Genomic DNA, 9118 nt, shown 5'->3' on the forward strand with positions numbered 1-9118 from the left:
CAGGCCAGAGTGGCTGAATTAAGGTGGAGAGGACAGACTTGGACAGCAGGGGGCAGACCTGAGCAAGGTGCCAGAGGCACGTGGGGGAGGGGGAGGAAGGGGTGGGGATGGGGGAGCACTGATTCACAGACCGCTGGGTTGCTGGAGGCAGCAAAAGGCAGGAATAGCTATGGTTGATGTCAGGCCCAGCGAGAGGCAAGGCATTAGGGAACAATCTAGAAGCTGCAGACTCAGTGGTCTGGGGAAAGACTGGGCTGCAGAAATAGCACGGGCAGTCTGGCAAGGAGCCGCCATGGCTGTTTTGAGCGGACAGAAGCCTTGGAAGAGAGGAGCAAGGGGGACACTGAAGCTGTAAGTGACAGAAGTTCTGGGAGAATGGGACTCCAGCGTAGGCCCTCTGACAAGTTCATTGTCACATGATTAAAATTATCCATATTTGAAAAGAATTTAGAGTTGGAGACATGGCACTGTGGATCCGTGCACCAACACGGGGATCTGAGTTCTCTCTGCAGACAGGCAGCAGGAGAAAATGACACCACAAGTTGCTTTCTCCACCGAATGCTGTGACAGTTGCACATAATAATAATAATAATAATAATAATAATAATAATAATAATATATTTTTAAGAATAGAATTAAACTTTTAAAATTTGGGTTCAGAAACATGTTTTAGGAAAAAGCATAGACAAGAATGTAACAGTGGAGTGGGCACTGCCCTTCCCAATACTTGTACCTTACAAAGTCTCCTGTTCCCTGCAGTTCCCATTTTCCAGAGAGGGTTGTAGCATTGGCTTTAAAGTGGGCTCTGATGGCTGGCTGGGGGTGATAAACTGTCTCCCCCCTTACCCTGGCCACAGAGGATTTGGTACAGAATCCACTCATCCTGAGCAGAGAATGAAGTCTGTCTTCCTTTCATGTGTCTGAGTGCTCTGCTGCATGTACACCTGCCCGCCAGAAGAGGGCATCAGATCTAATTACAGATGGCTGTGAGCCACCATGTGCTTGCTGGGATTTGAACTCAGGACCTCTGAAAGAGCAGACAGTGCTCTTAACTGCTGAGCCATCTCTCCAGCCCAAAACATGCTTCTTTCCCTTAGAGAACATACAAGCTAGTGAAAATTGTTATTTGTGAAGCCACTACCGTCAGCCATTAACCCAGAGAAAAGATGTGTAAGGAAGATGCTAGCTCGAGGGGCCAACGCTGTGCTCCCTCTCATCCCAAAGCTGCCCGGAATCCTCCCTTAGATCTTTCCTCTGGCTCCCACAGCCTACCTGGGAGCCCGAGATGCTAGCTCAGGGCGGATAGCCAAATCCACCCCTAAACGAGGGGCTGAGCTCTGCACTGAAGAATCATGCCCTTCATTTCGTCCTGCATTTTACACCACCGTGTAAAATTTTCCATTAATTCCTCAGAATAAAATGTAGTGGCTGTTAATTTTTGACGCCTGGGAAGTAGCCAGCTGAATGCCTTTTTTATGCCCGAAACTATTTTCCACTATTAGGGAAGTATAATAAAAAGTTGTCTTTCCTTGATTTTATTTTTTAATTAAGTGGGAAGTTCTGGGCAGCCGTGCTGCAGGAGCTGTGGCCTGAGGAAGGAGCAGAGAAAGGACTAAAGCCGCTTCCCCTTCCCAACGGCATTTCCACAGCCAGACCCCAACCCTCAGAAGCAGGCAGCATCGCTTTATGGCCCAAACCATAAAGAACCCTGAATCTTCTTATTTTCCAAGCCTGTGAGAGGCAGTGTGGGCTCTGACTTCAAGCAGATCTGTAGGCATACATTTTTTTGCAACCTATTTTTAATAAGGGTTCAACCTCTCCTCTAGCCCACCACCCAGCAGAGGCAGTGGAGGAGAAAAGCTATTAGGAGATGGGGGAGTGGACTTCTGTAGCAACAGTTCTTTGGGGGCGAGCTTGATCTTCTTTGGTAGCAGTTTAGTTCCATAGCAAACACCAAATCAGCAGCTTCAGTCCAGTCCTCTAGGCGGGCAGACACCAGGCAGCTGTAGTTCAATCCTGAGGAAACCGCCAGGCTCACCAACCAGCCTAAGGGGAGGGCACAGAAATGGCAAGGTACCAAAAGAACCTCTCAATGGCGGCCTTACCACAAGTTGAGCTCAACGACACTACGTCAGATGAACCAATACCTGTGTACGGTTAGCAAGGAATAGTGAGGTGGAGCAAACCAAGGCTCAGTGCTTGTCTGCCACCATCTGTGGGGTCATAGTTACACGCCCTCATCACGTGTCCTTCCATGAGTTTGCTGTAGCGAGACAACCTTTCCCTTGTGTCTGCTTCAGGAAAACATTCTTTCTGCTTTAGCAAGGCATCCTTCCACCTGTGTGCCCCAGCAAAACATCATTTGACATAACTAATGTTCCAGAGAACTAGAAGTTTCCACTTCACAGACCTGGGCTGAAATATTAGTGTCTCAACTCTTTAAATTTATTGGTATGAGAATGAGCGAGCGCGTGCTCATGGAGGTCAGAGGTCACCCACGGGTGTCCTTTCTCAGGACACCATTTGTAACGGCCAACCAACTTTGCTGGGCAGTGGTGGTGCACGCCTTTAATCCCAGCACATGGGAGGCAGAGGCAGGCAGATCTCTATAAGTTTGAGGCCAATGTGGTCTACAGAGCTAGTTCTAGACCAGAGAGGGCTACTCAGAAAGACCCTGTCCCAGAAAACAAAACGAAGTCCATTTTGTGCTATTCATACATCCTGGTACCCAATCGATATTTGTCTCCAACCGAAGTCCCTGGAGATAAGCTCCCAGCAACTTTGGCCCCATGATCCCTACCCAAGAATGTAGAGCTGTGCTTGTTGATACGACTGACTGCGTTTGGCTTCTGTAATCTGCTTATGCAGTCATTCAAGGAGTATTCTGAGGTCACCCTGACCCTGTAATCTTGGCAGAGCAGAGCAGTTCTTGGGGGCTTTGCCTTCCGGAATCTGCTTCTGCATGGTGAGTCTCTGATTTGGGCTAGGGACTGTGGCCTTACTAGCAGTTTTAATAAATTTGACTAATTATAATCTGAATTGAGTCTGGTTATCTCTTCACGGTGGTCTCAAACTCGATAATACTCTATTCACCTTGTTTTCTGAGACTGGGTCTCTTGCTGGCCCACAACTTATTGATTAATTTGGTCAGGCTGACTGGCCACAGAGCCCCAGGGATCTATTCCTTTTGGCAGTCCAAGAACTGGGATTAGAAGTTCATTCCAGAGTGATGGCTCTGCAGCTAGCACTGGCTGCCTGCTCTTCCCCAGGACCCTGTTTAGTTCCCAAGAGCCACACCAAACAGTTCACAGCTGTTACTCCAGATCCAAGGGATCCAACACCCTCTCTGGTTTCTCTGGGTACCCCACCCCAGCATTCACTCACACTGACACACACACACACACACACACACACACACACACACACACACACACAACATCAATCTTTAAAAAATGCCGGGTTGGGGATTTAGCTCAGTGGTAGAGCGCTTGCCTAGGAAGCACAAGGCCCTGGGTTCGGTCCCCAGCTCCGAAAAAAAGAACCAAAAAAAAATACCATAGGTTTGCTGGGTGTGATGAGTTCTACAACAGCTTAGGCTATGTAGAGAGGCCCTGTCTTAAAAACAAACAAACAAACAAGCAAACAAACAACACCCCTCCAAAAAAAACCCAAAAAACAATAAAACAAAAACTATAGAAAGCTGGAGAGATGGCTCAGTGGTTAAGATCACTGGCTGCTCTTCCAGAGGACCTGGGTTCAATTCCCAACAACCATACAGTGGTTCACAGACATCTGCTGCTCCAGTCCCAGGGGATCCAATGCTCTCTTCTGGCCTCCTCAGGCCCTGTACACAGTTGGTACACAGATATATATATGCAGACAAAACACCCAAACACATGAAATAAAAATAAAGGTTAAAATTTGTCAAAATAAAATAGCATAATAATAAATCTAAAACAAGCAAGAAAGCAAGCACCAGGTGAATGCCACCTTTTACAGTGAGTTCTGGGCTTGTGTCATTGCCAGGCACGGATGATAGCGCTCACCATTTTCAAGCACTTGGGAGGCAGAGACAGGCAGATCTATGAGTTTGAAGCCAACTTGGTCTACAGAGCAAGTTCCAGGATAGCCAGGGCTACACAGAGAAACCCAGCCTAAAAACCAAGAAACCAAAACGAACAAGCAAGCATTTTACCAACCAAACCGTATCCCCAGCTCCAGAGCCTCAAATCTTTGAACAAGTTTCTTCTGCTCCCTGGCTCTCCCAGGGTTGTTGATCGATTGATTGAATCATCGAAGGATTGAAGGAGAATGGCGTCAGGTGCCTGGCCCCCAGTAGCCACCAGGAGCAATGAAGATGAAGTTTAGTTTAAAGGAGGTGACATGCTTTTCCAGATTGCCCGCTGGTGGCACTGGTTTCTAGGGTGACAAGCTGACTGATGGGAAGGCTGGTGTGGCTCACCTGCCTGTGGTTCACTCCTGGGTGGGGGTGGACAGAAGGGCAGAGACTGATGCTGGTCAATCACAGCGCCTGGTGACCCAACCAATTCCAGTTTGGGGTTGCTGTGAAGGGGATGCTGATGAGGTTATTAACAACTGTGGACATTCTTGCTGCCTGGGAGATCAGCCTTTTCTCCTGTTGAGTCTGACTCATATGCAGAAGGAGGAGGGAGAGCAGGGAACTCTGTCAGTCTGTCTGTGTGTCCTCTCGTCTTGATGCATTTCCGTGCAGTGAACTGGTCCTGTCCACTTGCCCTTGAGTCATGGCATCCAGGTGGAGATCTTATTGGCCTGGGGTCATTTTAATGTATTTGCCCACAGAGCAAGAAGGTCCACCTGGAGGCAATTCTCAGCGCTGAGGCTTCTGCCTCCCCCGCCCCCACCCCTGCTTCAGTCTCTCTCTCTCTCTCTCTCTCTCTCTCTCTCTCTCTCTCTCTCTCTCTCTCTCTCTCTCTCAGGTTTCTCTCTCAGTGTAACTTTGTCCTGGAACTAGCTCCATAGACCACACAATAGCCTTAAACTCACAGAGATCCATCTGCCTCTGCCTCTGCCTCTGCCTCTGCCTCTGCCTCTGCCTCTGCCTCTGCCTCTGCCTCTGCCTCTGCCTCTGCCTCTGCCTCTGCCTCTGCCTCTGCCTCTGCCTCTGCCTCTGCCTCTGCCTCTGCCTCTGCCTCTGCCTCTGCCTCTGCCTCTGCCTCGTCTGCCTCTGCCTCTCTGCCCCTGCCCCTGTCCCTGCCTCTGCCCCTGCCCCTGCCTCTGCCTCTGCCTCTGCCTTTGCCTCTGCAGCTCTGGGATTAAGGGCATGTGCCACCGTCCCCCAGCTGGAGGCCCTGTTCCAATGGAAGTCCTTTGGATTACAACAGAAGCCTTGTTTCAGGTCTGCCTGTCAGACATGCTGCTCCTCCAGGATGCTGCATCCGCCTGTGACCTTTTAGCTCAGGCTGTTCTCATGACTCCTTTATCTTTGCCTTTCAGGTCTCATTTTAGGATTGCCCCTTCGAGAAAGGCTTTGCTCCTCCCTGTCTTCCCAGGCTCAGACCCCATCCTCTGTCCCCTGTCCTCTCTCACAGCCCTCACCAATGTAGCTGCTTCCCTGTGAGACAGTAAACCTGGAGAGCAGAAACTTGGGGGCCCTTCCTGACCTGTGACCTCAGTGTCGGTTACTGGGGGCCCTCCCTGACCTGTGACCTCAGTGTCCGTCACTGGGGCCTCCCTGACCTGTGACCTCAGTGTCCGTCACTGGGCAGATCTCGGAGAGCAACTTAAATGATAAGTAAATCAACCTATGGTGGTGGGCATGGAGCTGTGGGCTGACTTGGCCCACACAGTTGCTCACACCTGAGGTCCACAGATCTCATGCATCAGGAATTCAGCCCAGGTGGGAATGGCTGGCGTCTGTAGCTTTACTCCATTTTCTCTTTCCCTCTCTCCCTCCATCCCGATTTCTTTATAGCCCCAGCTGGCCTCAAACTTATTATGTAGTAAAATCTGGCTTAGAACACCTAATCCTTCTGCTTCAAATTCCCAAGGGCCAGGATCAGTGATTCAACAGAGTCTGATGGAGCATTTATAGCATTTGTGGGTCTAGGCCTGGTGCTGGGCGTTAAGAACACTCATGGGGGCTCCCAAGTAGAGAAGCCATTGAACCCGGCACAAACTAGGTACAATAAAAGTGGGCTTTATCCATGAGGCTATGCCCCTACCCCCACTCAGCCCTGTCTCCTTCAGTTTATGGAGATGGGCAGTTCCTGAGTGTGCTTCTTCCTATTGCCCCAGAGTTGGCATTAGGACCTAGAGCAAGGGGATAAAAGAGTATTGAATCCCTTCTCAAACAGTTACCAAGCTGGGCCTGGCAGTGCAGGACTGTCATCCCACCACTCAGGAGGCTGAGGCAGGAGGATGGTGAGTTAAATTTAAGGGCAGCATGAATAACTTAGCAAGATCCTGCCTTAAAACAAACAAGTAATTATCAACAGATCTAGGGGTGCGGCACAGTGTTCAAATACGCAAAAAAACCTTGGGTTCCATCCCCGGCACCTTCTCCCCAAAACGGGAAAGAAAAATAGTCACAAAAACGGGACAGCAGGATACTTCAGGACTTAAAGTCATCTGACCAGATCTGCAGCCCCACCTCTAACTAGTGAGTCTTACAGCTATTGAGTCTTACTGTTGCCAAAGTTTACCAAGTCTGCCATGGACAAATAAACACCATTGTTTCATTACTGACAAGAAAAAGAAGTTCCTGATTAAATGTATGGTGTGCCAGAGTCAATGAGATGGCTCAGTGGGCAAAGTAAAGGCACTTGCTGTCAACCTGAGGGTGTGAGTTTGATCCCTGGGTCCCATACAGAAGGAGTGAGGGAACTCTCCAGGTTATCTTCTTTTTTTTTTTCTCCTTTTCTTTTTTTCGGAGCTGGGGACCGAAACCAGGGCCTTGCAAGCCCTCTACCACTGAGCTAAATCCCCAACCCCTCCAGGTTATCTTCTGATCTCCATATACCGATTCTGGTATTCAACTGCCCAATAAACAAATGACATAATTTAAAAAAAAATACGGCATAACACTTACTATAAGAAGCCAATTTCAGAGTATAAAAAACTATGCTTCATAGACTCAGTAAGCTATGGAATATCCCCATTTTTCAGATGAGAACATCGAGGTGGTAAGAGTTAATGTTTTGCCCCAAATCACACAGCTATGAACCAGATTTCAAAATTGGGCCATCAGACTGCGAAGCCTGGTTCTGAACTGGCTGTTGAACTTGGAGATTGCGTGTCGTTGGACAGGCTGGACTTTGGACTGTGGAGTGGAGTTTTGGGGTGACAGGCACCTGGGATCGGCAGTCATATGTTTGTCCCTCTGAACCCATCAGAGCTGGTGGGACTAGAATGGTGAAGAACACCTCAGGAGGACTTGGGGTGGATGTACTAACTAGGGGACTTAGCACAGGCCAGGGGACAGAAAGGGTCCTGATTGTGACAGAGGGAAAACACCAGGAAACCTAGAGGGATGTGGACAGACAAACAAGGGGGCAGGCTACCTGGGAAACATGGTCACCCCATCTCCAAGTTCTCTGGGTGGCAGAGACTGGGTACCAGGTGACTGACTGGCCAGATGCCTTATGCCTGTCCCTGCCAACCCATACTGGAGGATCCTCCTGTAGTCTGGAGGTCTCCCACCAACCCCACCCAACTGCAGCTGCTCCTGCCTGCGGAAGTCAACAGAGATGCTGGCATGTGATCCATGCTCCGCCCGCAGTTTCTCTTCGCTTAATTGTTTCCCAGTGGGCTTCATCCAAGGTAAGCATTGGACACTTACTCAAATGTGTGATCTGGGAGCACTTGTTGGCTAGGGGATTGGTGGGATAGTCCCCGGGAAGGGCATGGTGTCACTATGCCCAGTTTCCGATCTAATTTAAATCCACCGAGAGAAAAGAAACGGCAAAGAGACCTCGTAGGTGGATAACGAATGATTGGTAAAAGATTCGTGTTTCCCTCTAGTTTCTTCCCAGCCCACAAAAACACCGGATCTTCAGATGTTCTGTCAAGAGCTACTTAGTGATACCTTCATACACTTGATGGCCTGGGTGACAGCTGGGCCCCACAGAGCCTTCTGGTACAGTTCTGGTTTTCCCTGTCCTCAGCCCTGGCTGTTTGGGAAACAAGGCTATATGAACTCCATTTGCTGACCCCCCTGCCCTTCCAGGGGCCCCAGCTGTGTTGGAAGAAACTCCCTTTATTTTTCTAGAATGCCAATACACAACTCAGAATGTCTCTGCTATTATTTTTATTGATCTCTCGGTGTTTCTTTATGGCCAGAAATAAGGAATCCAATTTGATTAGGGGCCAATTTGGCCTCCAAGGCAAGAAGCGTCTATACAATGGCTGAGAATCAAGCAGACGCCAATTTGGTTAGAGTTGACCAGGCACAGCTGGAGTAGTGCCACAACCCACCCTTGCCTTTCCGACACCTCGTCCAGCTGTCAACTGCCTCTGTCCTTCAGTTGAGATGGAGTGGGGGTGGGGTTAATAAAAATTTACGAAGTTCTGCCACAGCTGGGGTCAATTTACCTGCGGGTGTCTGGGACCTCCATCCTCTCAGGAGGTGGGAGGAGATGTCATGTGCTAATTTCGTAGTCAAACCAACTCGAGTTCAAGTTCTATTTCATGTCACAGAGCCCTCAGGAAGCATCATTGACCTCCCTGAGCCTTCATTCCCTTAGCTGTAAAATACGTGTATTCATTGGAAACCCTTGGGACTGCAGGGATCACCTCAGTTCATAGAATGCTACTCTAGCTCATTAGGGCTTTAGCACAAAGGCCAAGTCTGAGCTGAGTGGTACTGCACACCTTTAATCCTAGTACTTGGAAGGCAGAAGCAATTGGGTCTTTGAGTTCCTTGACAGCCAGGGCTATACAGAGAAACTGTCTTACCTCCCTAACCCCCAGACCCCAAAGCCAGCTCTGCCTTCCAGATCCCTGAAACCAATGTCCTGTGTCTTCCGACAGCCCAGTGTTCCCGTGATGGTTCAGGCATTTCATAGAGTCCCACATAGTCCCTCAGCATTTAATTCTGCATAACAGCAATGGGCAGAAACAGATGACCTGCCAGTCTCTA

Source organism: Rattus norvegicus, chromosome 3 (genome assembly GCF_036323735.1).
Source record: "Rattus norvegicus strain BN/NHsdMcwi chromosome 3, GRCr8, whole genome shotgun sequence".
NCBI classification, from domain to species: domain Eukaryota; kingdom Metazoa; phylum Chordata; class Mammalia; order Rodentia; family Muridae; genus Rattus; species Rattus norvegicus.